The sequence below is a fragment of the Pseudophryne corroboree genome, chromosome 6, assembly GCF_028390025.1.
Source record: "Pseudophryne corroboree isolate aPseCor3 chromosome 6, aPseCor3.hap2, whole genome shotgun sequence".
Classification (NCBI taxonomy): domain Eukaryota; kingdom Metazoa; phylum Chordata; class Amphibia; order Anura; family Myobatrachidae; genus Pseudophryne; species Pseudophryne corroboree.
Genome location: NC_086449.1, coordinates 334,541,247 through 334,551,467, shown reverse-complemented (window position 1 = coordinate 334,551,467; position 10,221 = coordinate 334,541,247).

Here is a 10,221-nt window from a genome sequence, read left to right as displayed (position 1 = left end):
TTTATTTCTTTATAGGGTTTTCATCTGAATGATCCAACAGAAACAGGGCCGGATTATAGGAGGGACAACAGGGGCAGTTTTGGACAGGTAGGCTGCTGCAGACTCCTCCCACCAGAGTCACATGGCAGCCTGCACGGAGAGCTCTGCTGGCCCGGGATCATCCATCCATGACACCCCATCCGGGACTTACACAGGAGCAGCCCGGTAGTGTGTCGAGGGGGCTACAGATGTGTATTGTTAGAAGAACAGAGGGGAGGTAGCTGTGCAGTTTATATGTCCAGGGGGGGTCGTGTGGAGTGTTATTATGAGTACATTGGGGAAGTTGTGTAATGTTATACAGTGTGTACAGTGGGGGGGCTGGTGTGTAGTATTAAATGTACGGGGCAGGGGGCAGTAAAGCTGGTGTATAGTATTAAATGTACGAGGGGGGGGGCAGTGAGGCTCGTGTGTAGTATTAAATGTATGGGGGGACAGTGAGGCTGGTGTAGTATTAAATGTATGGAGGGCAGTGAGGCTGGTGTGTAGTATTAAATGTATGGGGGGCAGTGAGGCTGGTATGCAGTATTAAATGTATGGGGGGGCAGTGAGGCTGGTGTGTAGTATTAAATGTATGGGGGGCAGTGAGGCTGGTGTGTAGTATTAAATGTATGGGGGGCAGTGAGGCTGGTGTTTAGTATTAAATGTATGGGGGGACAGTGAGGCTGGTGTGTAGTATTAAATGTATGGGGGGCAGTGAGGCTGGTGTGTAGTATTAAATTTATGGGGGCAGTGAGGCTGGTGTGTAGTATTAAATGTATGGGGGGGCAGTGAGGCTGGTGTGCAGTATTAAATGTATGGGGGGCAGTGAGGCTGGTGTGTAGTATTAAATGTATGGGGGGCAGTGAGGCTGGTGTGTAGTATTAAATGTATGGGGGGCAGTGAGGCTGGTGTGTAGTATTAAATGTATGGGGGGAAGTGAGGCTGGTGTGTAGTATTAAACGTATGGGGGGGCAGTGAGGCTGGTGTGTAGTATTAATTGTATGGGGGGGGCAGTGAGGCTGGTGTGTAGTATTAAATGTATGGGGGGGGCAGTGAGGCTGGTGTGTAGTATTAAATGTATGGGGGGGCAGTGAGGCTGGTGTGTAGTATTAAATGTATGGGGGGGGGGCAGTGAGGCTGGTGTGTAGTATTAAATGTATGGGGGGCAGTGAGGCTGGTGTGTAGTATTAAATGTATGGGGGGCAGTGAGGCTGGTGTGTAATATTAAATGTATGGAGGGGCAGTGAGGCTGGTGTTTAGTATTAAATGTATGGGGGGCAGTGAGGCTGGTGTGTAATATTAAATGTATGGAGGGGCAGTGAGACTGGTGTTTAGTATTAAATGTATGGAGGGGCAGTGAGGCTGGTGTGTAGTATTAAATGTATGGTGGGGGGCAGTGAGGCTGGTGTGTAGTATTAAATGTATGGGGGGGCAGTGAGGCTGGTGTGTAGTATTAAATGTATGGGGGGGAGTGAGGCTGGTGTGTAGTATTAAATGTATGGGGGGGGGGGGGGGGCAGTAAGGCTGGTGTGTAGTATTAAATGTATGGGGGGCCAGTGAGGCTGGTGTGTAGTATTAAATGTATGGAGGGCACAGCTGTGAGTGTTATACTGTATGTACAGGGGGGCTTATGGGGGGATGTGTGTAGTATTATATGTATGGAGGGGAGCTGTGTAATGTTATGTGTACAGGGGGGTCTGGTATGTAGTATTTTATGTACAGGGGACAGCTGTGTAATGTTATATGTATAGGGGAGCACTTTAATAGTTAAATTGTTAGGGGCCCCCCAAGTTTGTTGCCCATGGGCCCTCACAGACCTTAATCCCTGAACAGAAATCAAGATTTATTTAGTAAACAGAACACAAACAGTATCCTATAAGTAATAGAAACTAATCAGATATTCACTTTCCTAACTAAGGGCTTTCCAGCTACAGTTCTCAGAAACCTTAAAGCATGTTTTCAAGTCTGCTCACAGAATTACAAGTGAAATAATTAGTAACACCTGTGGATCTTTCAAAATGTGTCAGTCAGTGATGAATACATCCGGCAAGGAGATTGGAAAACATGCACTGTTCGAGTTCTCTGTGTACTGATATCTCACTGGTTGCCATGCAAACAATAAAGCACCTCATTAGTTTTTGTTCATTATATTATGACATAAATGCCATTTTGGGTTGAAAAATGCAAGTTAAAAATGCAAGGTGTGAACTCACATCAAAAATGAATTCAGCAACTATCAAATCCACATCATGGCCAGTATTTACTAAAAATCCGAGTTTGGCCGATTTGTGGGTTTTTTTCTAAGTCCCAATCCGGGAATTTACTAAGCACCAATCTCGGCAGTGTTTGGACTATTCGTAATGGTTTGAATGACAACGTTCCGAAATACGAATGAATAGACCATTGGTCAAACGCGGCTGTTATTTCATACAATACGGGAATTCACTATTCATTCGTATTTGGGTGTTAGTCTCTGAGTGCTCAAATGCGGTCGTATTTTTTTGCGATTCGTTAAAAAAAGTGGCAAAAAAATAGACCTGCTTTTTTCAGGCGTGTTTACATGTGTTGCAAATAAAAAATCTCTCACACCTGAATTAGGATGCCTATAAAAGGATATTAGGCCCATTTCAATACACCTACACTCAGAAATGGCAGCAGGACTGTGGGCCAGTGATCTTTTGTGTGCTGTGGGATTCCTCAGACTCAGACATCAGCCTGTAAGTACCCAGGGCCAAGAAACTGAACATGGTCAGCAGGTTGTACAGGTTCCGTGGAGGCTGCGCAGGCCTCGTTTTTTTAGGGGGCGTTTAAACTTGAACGCATTGTCCGATGATAAGGTCATACAGATGTTCCGTCTAAATTGTAACAACATTTTCCGTCTGTATGACCTTGTCAAACTGGGCCTAGACCCTGAGACAGCACGCTCTCGCTCTGTCTCAGGCCTGCACAAACTCCTGGCTGTGTTGCACTTTCTGGCTACTGGCAGCTTTCAGGCTGTGTCTGGGGATGTCATAGGAATCTCACAGCCCTCATTTTCGAGAATCTTAACACAGGTGATGTATACCTAACTACCCCTCTGTTTTTGCTTGGTTTTAATTACTCGGTGGCCAGTTCTGTGCTAAAATCTCATGTATAATTTTCTATCAAATATACACACAGGTGTTGGCTGTTTTGCAGCCCCACATCGAGGCCTCAATCTGCTTCCCTACCCAGGAGTCTCAGTGGCATGCCGTCAGGGTAGATTTCTATGAGCTGGCTGGCATGCCCAATGTGCTTGGAGCCATAGATTGCACACACATTGAGCTGAGACCACCTAGGGGCAGGCAGCACATATATACAAATAGATATCTAGAGCACTCCACAAATGTGCAGGTGGTTTGTGATGCAAATCTCAAAATAATGAGTGTTGTTGCTGGTTACCCTGGGGGCTGCCATGACTCCTTCATCCTCAGTCAGTCATCCCTCTTTGATAATTTTGAGGACGGACAAATGCCAGATGGATGGCTGCTGGGTATATAATTTGATATGTGTAGGCCTGTGTATAGTTTGTCCAAATACAGGGGCAGATGTATTGACCTGTAGAAGGCATAAGGAAGTGAGAAACCAGTGATATGTGCAAGGTGATAAAGGCACCAGCCAATCAGCTCCAATATGTAAATGATTATTTAGGTACATATTGTCCGCTGCCTTTATTACCTTGCACATATCACTGGTTTATCACTTCCTTATGCCTTCTACAGGTTAATACATCTGCCCAACAGTGTGTTAATTATGTGTTGCTGTATCTTAACATGAATCACGTTACTATATCTGTCTTTTAGTTGATGGAGGATATGGCTGTTTCTCTTGGCTTTTAACTCCATTGTCCCGACCTGATACCCCTGCTGAACACAATTACAATCATGCACATAAGTCCACGCGGAATGTGATAGAAAGATGTTTTGGTGTGCTGAAATCTAGGTTTCGGTGTCTGGATAAGTCTGGTGGCCTTTTGTTGTATAGTCCCTCGAAGGTGACTCAAATTGTGTTCTGCTGCTGCTTTCTTCATAACATGTGTTTGCAACAACATCTGCCACATGTTGAGGAGGAGGAGGATGAAGAAAGCAGCCAGCAAGCAGAGGAATTAGAGACATCTGGTGATACTTGGAGTACAGATGTAGGGAGGCAGGTTAGGCAAGAGCTCATCACTCGCTATTTCTAAGGTAAGTTTGGTTTGCTTATTTCATTTGTTGTGTAATCATAAATAGATGTTTGGCCATTTTTATTGCCAAAACCATTACTCAGAATGTGTCTGTCTCCTTGACACATACAAACATATTCTCGCTTTATGCAAAACAAATGTGGCATGTGTATTTTAAAACTCAAAACAACAGATTATGAGTAGCATGCATTAAGTCTGGATAAGTGATCGTAAACGTGCAGTGATAATTTATTACAAGCACACATAATCCATTTAGTATTTTACTTTATCATTGTGTGTTTCGTCCTAATCATAGGCGTGCGCATCTAATTTTATTAGGGGGTGCACCGCAGGAGGGGCGTGTCTAGAATTGCCTTTTAGGCGTCTCTACCACTGACTTTTGAGCGTGTCTAGCACTATTTTACAGTCTCTCAGTAAAATCACATAGCTTAATCTAATTTCTCTCTGGTTCCTAATGATAATGAAGATATAATACATCCCAGAGAAATAAAATGAAAACAGCCAGTACTTTCTATCTACTATGCCATAACCCTGAGCTCTAGCTGCCACTGCATCGCATCGCTGCTTACACTTCCCCAACCTATCCCTGACCCAGTGGCAGAACTAGTAGCAAGTGGTGAGCCGAGGTGCATATGCACCCCCCCCACCCCTTCCCCCCCACCCCCAAGCATCTACACCCTGTTTTTAAGTGGGCCAATCTGTAAAGTATGGGAGATTTAGGGGGCTTCTCTTCTATTTCTAAATCCCGCTCCTCACTGACCGAAGCCCTCCTGCAGCGGTAACCATTTGAAACATGGCGTCGGCCGTCAGCCTATCAAAGCTCGCAGTCCGGCAGCCAATCAAGAGCCGCCATGGCCAGTCCGCGAGCTCTGATTGGCTGGCAGCCAACACCAAATTTAGAACAAACGTGCACGGGAATGATCTGCATGTGAGGTGGGGGCTGGACATGATTAGGGGGTGCCTGTGCGCACCAGGAACCCCCTGTGCGCACACCTATGATCCTAATGCACAGGTTCACAAACTCGGCCCTCAGGACCCCACACAGTGCATGTTTTTCACGTAACCCAGTAGAAGCACAGGTGTATGAATTACTCACAGACATATGTTAAAAGGTTCACAGGTGGAGCTAATTATGTCACTTGTGATTCTGTGAGTAGACCTGCAAAACATGCACTGTGTGGGGTCCTGAGGGCCGAGTTTGAGAACCTGTGTTCCAAAAAAACACTCCTCAACATATAATATGTTAGCCTTGAGGAATACATGTGTCCCTATGTGTGATGCTCCATCATATTTAAGGGACACAAACTTACTGTCATCAAAAATAATTTATTTCCTAATGTTTGCTGCAGTAAACTAACTGCTTTGTAAGTAAATACACAGTTTGCCACATATATACATTATTATACACATTCTTTGTTTTTTTTGTTAAGTTCTTATTTGTTGGTTTCTGCATCATGGGGGTCATTCCGAGTTGTTCGCTCATTATTTTTTCCCCGCAACGGAGCGATTAGTCGCGAATGCGCATGCGCAATGTCCGCAGTGCGACTGCGCCAAGTAAATTTGCTATGCAGTTAGGAATTTTACTCACGGTTTTTTCTTCGTTCTGGTGATCGTAATGTGATTGACAGGAAGTGGGTGTTTCTGGGCGGAAACTGGCTGTTTTATGGGTGTGTGCGAAAAAACGCTACCGTTTCTGGGAAAAACGCGGGAGTGGCTGGAGAAACGGAGGAGTGTCTGGGCGAACGCTGGGTGTGTTTGTGACGTCAAACCAGGAACGACAAGCACTGAACTGATCGCAGATGCCGAGTAAGTTTGAAGCTACTCAGAAACTGCTAAGAGCAGGGCCGAAACTAGGGTTGCTCTCACCCGGGGCAAGATAGTAAATTTGCGCCCCCCCCCGCAAAGTAAAAAAAAAAAAGTATAATTAAAATACAATTTTATATATATATATAATATATAAAATCCCACACGTTACACCACAGAGGAGCCTCTGCCACACTACAGCCGCTTATGCACGTTACACCACAGAGGAGCTGCGTATACACATTAGATAGATTATATAGGGGGCACACTATCACACATATGGTGCAGGTCCCAGGGGAACTCTGACACCCACACACAGACCAGGGGCACCCTGACACAAAAACAGATTGTATATGACCACATTGACACACACACGGTATAGGGACCAGATGTACACTGACACACACACAAAATATATAGGGACCAGATGTGTACACACACACACACACACACACACACACTGTATAGGGACCAGATGCACACTGACACACTGTATAGGGACAAGATGCACACTGACACACACACACACACACACAACACACACACACACTGTATAGGGACCAGACGCACACTGGCACACACTGTATAGGGACAAGATGTACACTGACACACACAAAATGTGTAGGGACCAGATACACACTGACACAACACACACACACACACACACACACACACACACTGTATGGGGACCACAGGAACACTGACACACGCACACACACACACACTGTATAGGGATCAGACGCACACTAACACACACACGCTGTATAGGGACCACAGGAACACTGACACACACACACACACACACACACACACACACACACACACTGTATAGGGACCAGAGGAACAATGACACACACACAAACACATACACATAGTAGAGGGGGAGCTGTCTGCCAGGTAGAGAAACATACCTCATAATAAATCTCTCTCTGTCACAGCTGCCCCTCGTTCACAGTCCACGCTGCTGCGTTGTGTGCCTCCCCCTGTTCCCAGTCATGGGGGAGGGCTGTGGGCTCAGGGCTGCTGGAGACATGCTGTCTCCGTGAAAGCTCCCCTGTCAGAGGAGCCTGCAGAGTCCAGTGCGGAATGCTGCAGCGTCAGTGACAGTGACTCATTCACTGTCACTGACTGACTGCAGCCGCCAGCCAGTGTGCTCTCATCAGTCCCAGGCTCGGCTCTGCTCAACCGCGCCGGCCAGACTACTGTCTCCGTCCTCTTTCCCTCACCTCCGCGGCAACCAGAGATTTTGGCTGCAGAAACAGCCTCCCTAGCGCCCCCACATTCCAGCGTCCGGGGCGCGTGACCCCCTAGCCCCCCTTAGTTACGGCCCTGCTAAGAGGTGTGTAATCGCAATTTTGAGAATCTTTCGTTCGCAATTTTACTATGCTAAGATTCACTCCCAGTAGGCGGCGGCTTAGCGTGTGTAAAGCTGCTAAAAGCAGCTTGCGAGCAAACAACTCGGAATGAGGGCCCATGTGTAATAACATTCTTACTAATTTTTAACACACACAAACATGTCCCAACAATAATGACATTCATTTTGTCAATGTTTTTTAAAAAATTCAATGCCAACATATTAAAAGCTTTTTACGCAACTCAATTGTGTTATTCTTGTAATGTTGTATAGAGAAGAAAGGTAAAATAGTTAACAATAACATTGTAATTTGGATTGTCTGCAGGATATGAGAATGATTGGAATCTAGAAAGAGTAATGATTAGAAAAAAATCAAGTGGTCTGGTTACTTCCTGCTAACATGTATGTGCGGCTCCATCAACATTTCCCTCCTCCAATACAAAAAAAAGATGGTAAAGAATAAATAAGAATTTACTTACCGATAATTCTATTTCTCGTAGTCCGTAGTGGATGCTGGGGACTCCGTAAGGACCATGGGGAATAGCGGCTCCGCAGGAGACTGGGCACAAAAGTAAAGCTTTAGAACTACCTGGTGTGCACTGGCTCCTCCCCCTATGACCCTCCTCCAAGCCTCAGTTAGGATACTGTGCCCGGACGAGCGTACACAATAAGGAAGGATTTTGAATCCCGGGTAAGACTCATACCAGCCACACCAATCACACCATATAACTTGTGATCTAAACCCAGTTAACAGCATGATAACAGAGGAGCCTCTAGAAAAGATGGCTCACTACAGCAATAACCCGATTTTTTGGTAACAATAACTATGTACCAGTATTGCAGACAATCCGCACTTGGGATGGGCGCCCAGCATCCACTACGGACTACGAGAAATAGAATTATCGGTAAGTAAATTCTTATTTTCTCTAACGTCCTAAGTGGATGCTGGGGACTCCGTAAGGACCATGGGGATTATACCAAAGCTCCCAAACGGGCGGGAGAGTGCGGATGACTCTGCAGCACCCAATGAGAGAACTCCAGGTCCTCCTCAGCCAGGGTATCAATTTTGTAGAATTTTACAAACGTATTTGCTCCTGACCAAGTAGCTGCTCGGCAAAGTTGTAAAGCCGAGACCCCTCGGGCAGCCGCCCAAGATGAGCCCACCTTCCTTGTGGAATGGGCTTTTACAGATTTTGGCTGTGGCAGGCCTGCCACAGAATGTGCAAGCTGAATTGTACTACAAATCCAACGAGCAATAGTCTGCTTAGAAGCAGGAGCACCCAGCTTGTTGGGTGCATACAGAATAAACAACGAGTCAGATTTTCTGACTCCAGCCGTCCTGGAAACCTATATTTCCAGGGCTCTGACAACGTCTAGCAACTTGGAGTCCTCCAAGTCCCTAGTAGCCGCAGGCACCACAATAGGTTGATTCAGGTGAAACGCTGAAAACCACCTTAGGGAGAAACTGAGGACAAGTCCTCAATTCCGCCCTGTTCGAATGGAAAATCAGATGAGGGCTTTTACAGGATAAAGCCGCCAATTCTGACACGCACCTGGCCCAGGCCAGGGCCAACAGCATGACCACTTTCCATGTGAGATATTTTAACTCCACATATTTAAGTGGTTCAAACCAATGTGACTTTTGGAACCCAAAAACTACATTTAGATCCCAAAGTGCCACTGGAGGCACAAAAGGAGGCTGTATATACAGTACCCCTTTCACAAACATCTGAACTTCAGGGACTGAAGCTAGTTCTTTTTGGAAGAAAATTGACAGGGCCGAAATTTGAACCTTAATGGACCCCCATTTCAGGCCCATAGACACTCCTGTTTGCAGGAAATGTAGGAATCGACCTAGTTGAAAATTCCTCCGTCGGGGCCTTACTGGCCACGCACCACGCAACATATTTTTGCCAAATGCGGTGGTGATGTTTTGCGGTTATATCTTTCCTGGCTTTGATCAGGATAGGAATGACTTAATTTGGAATGCCTTTCTCCTTCAGGATCCGGCGTTCAACCGCCATGCCGTCAAACGCAGCCGCGGTAAGTCTTGGAACAGACAGGGTCCTTGCTGGAGCAGGTCCCTTCTTAGAGGTAGAGGCCACGGATCCTCCGTGAGCATCTCTTGAAGTTCCGGTTACCAAGTCCTTCTTGGCCAATCCGGAGCCACGAATATAGTGCTTACTCCTCTCCATCTTATAATTCTCAGTACCTTGGGTATGAGAGGCAGAGGAGGGAACACATACACTGACTGGTACACCCACTGTGTTACCAGAGCGTCTACAGCTATTGCCTGAGGGTCCCTTGACCTGGCGCAATACTTGTCGAGTTTTATAAACATGTGGAAGACTTCTGGGTGAAGTCCCCACTCTCCCGGGTGGAGGTCGTGTCTGCTGAGGAAGTCTGCTTCCCAGTTGTCCACTCCCGGAATGAATACTGCTGACAGTGCTATCACATGATTTTCCGCCCAGCGAAGAATCCTTGCAGCTTCTGCCATTGCCCTCCTGCTTCTTGTGTCACCCTGTCTGTTTACGTGGGTGACTGCCGTGATGTTGTCCGAATGGATCAACTCCGGGTGACCTTGAAGCAGAGGTCTTGCTGAGCTTAGAGCATTGTAAATGGCCCTTAGCTTCAGGATATTTATGTGAAGTGATGTCTCCAGGCTTGACCATAAGCTCTGGAAATTCCTTCCCTGTGTGACTGCTCCCCAGCCTCGCAGGCTGGCATCCGTGGTCACCAGGACCCAGTCCTGAATGTGCGGCCCTCTAGAAGATGAGCACTCTGCAACCACCACAGGAGAGACACCCTTGTGCTTGGTGACAGGGTTATCCGCTGATGCATCTGA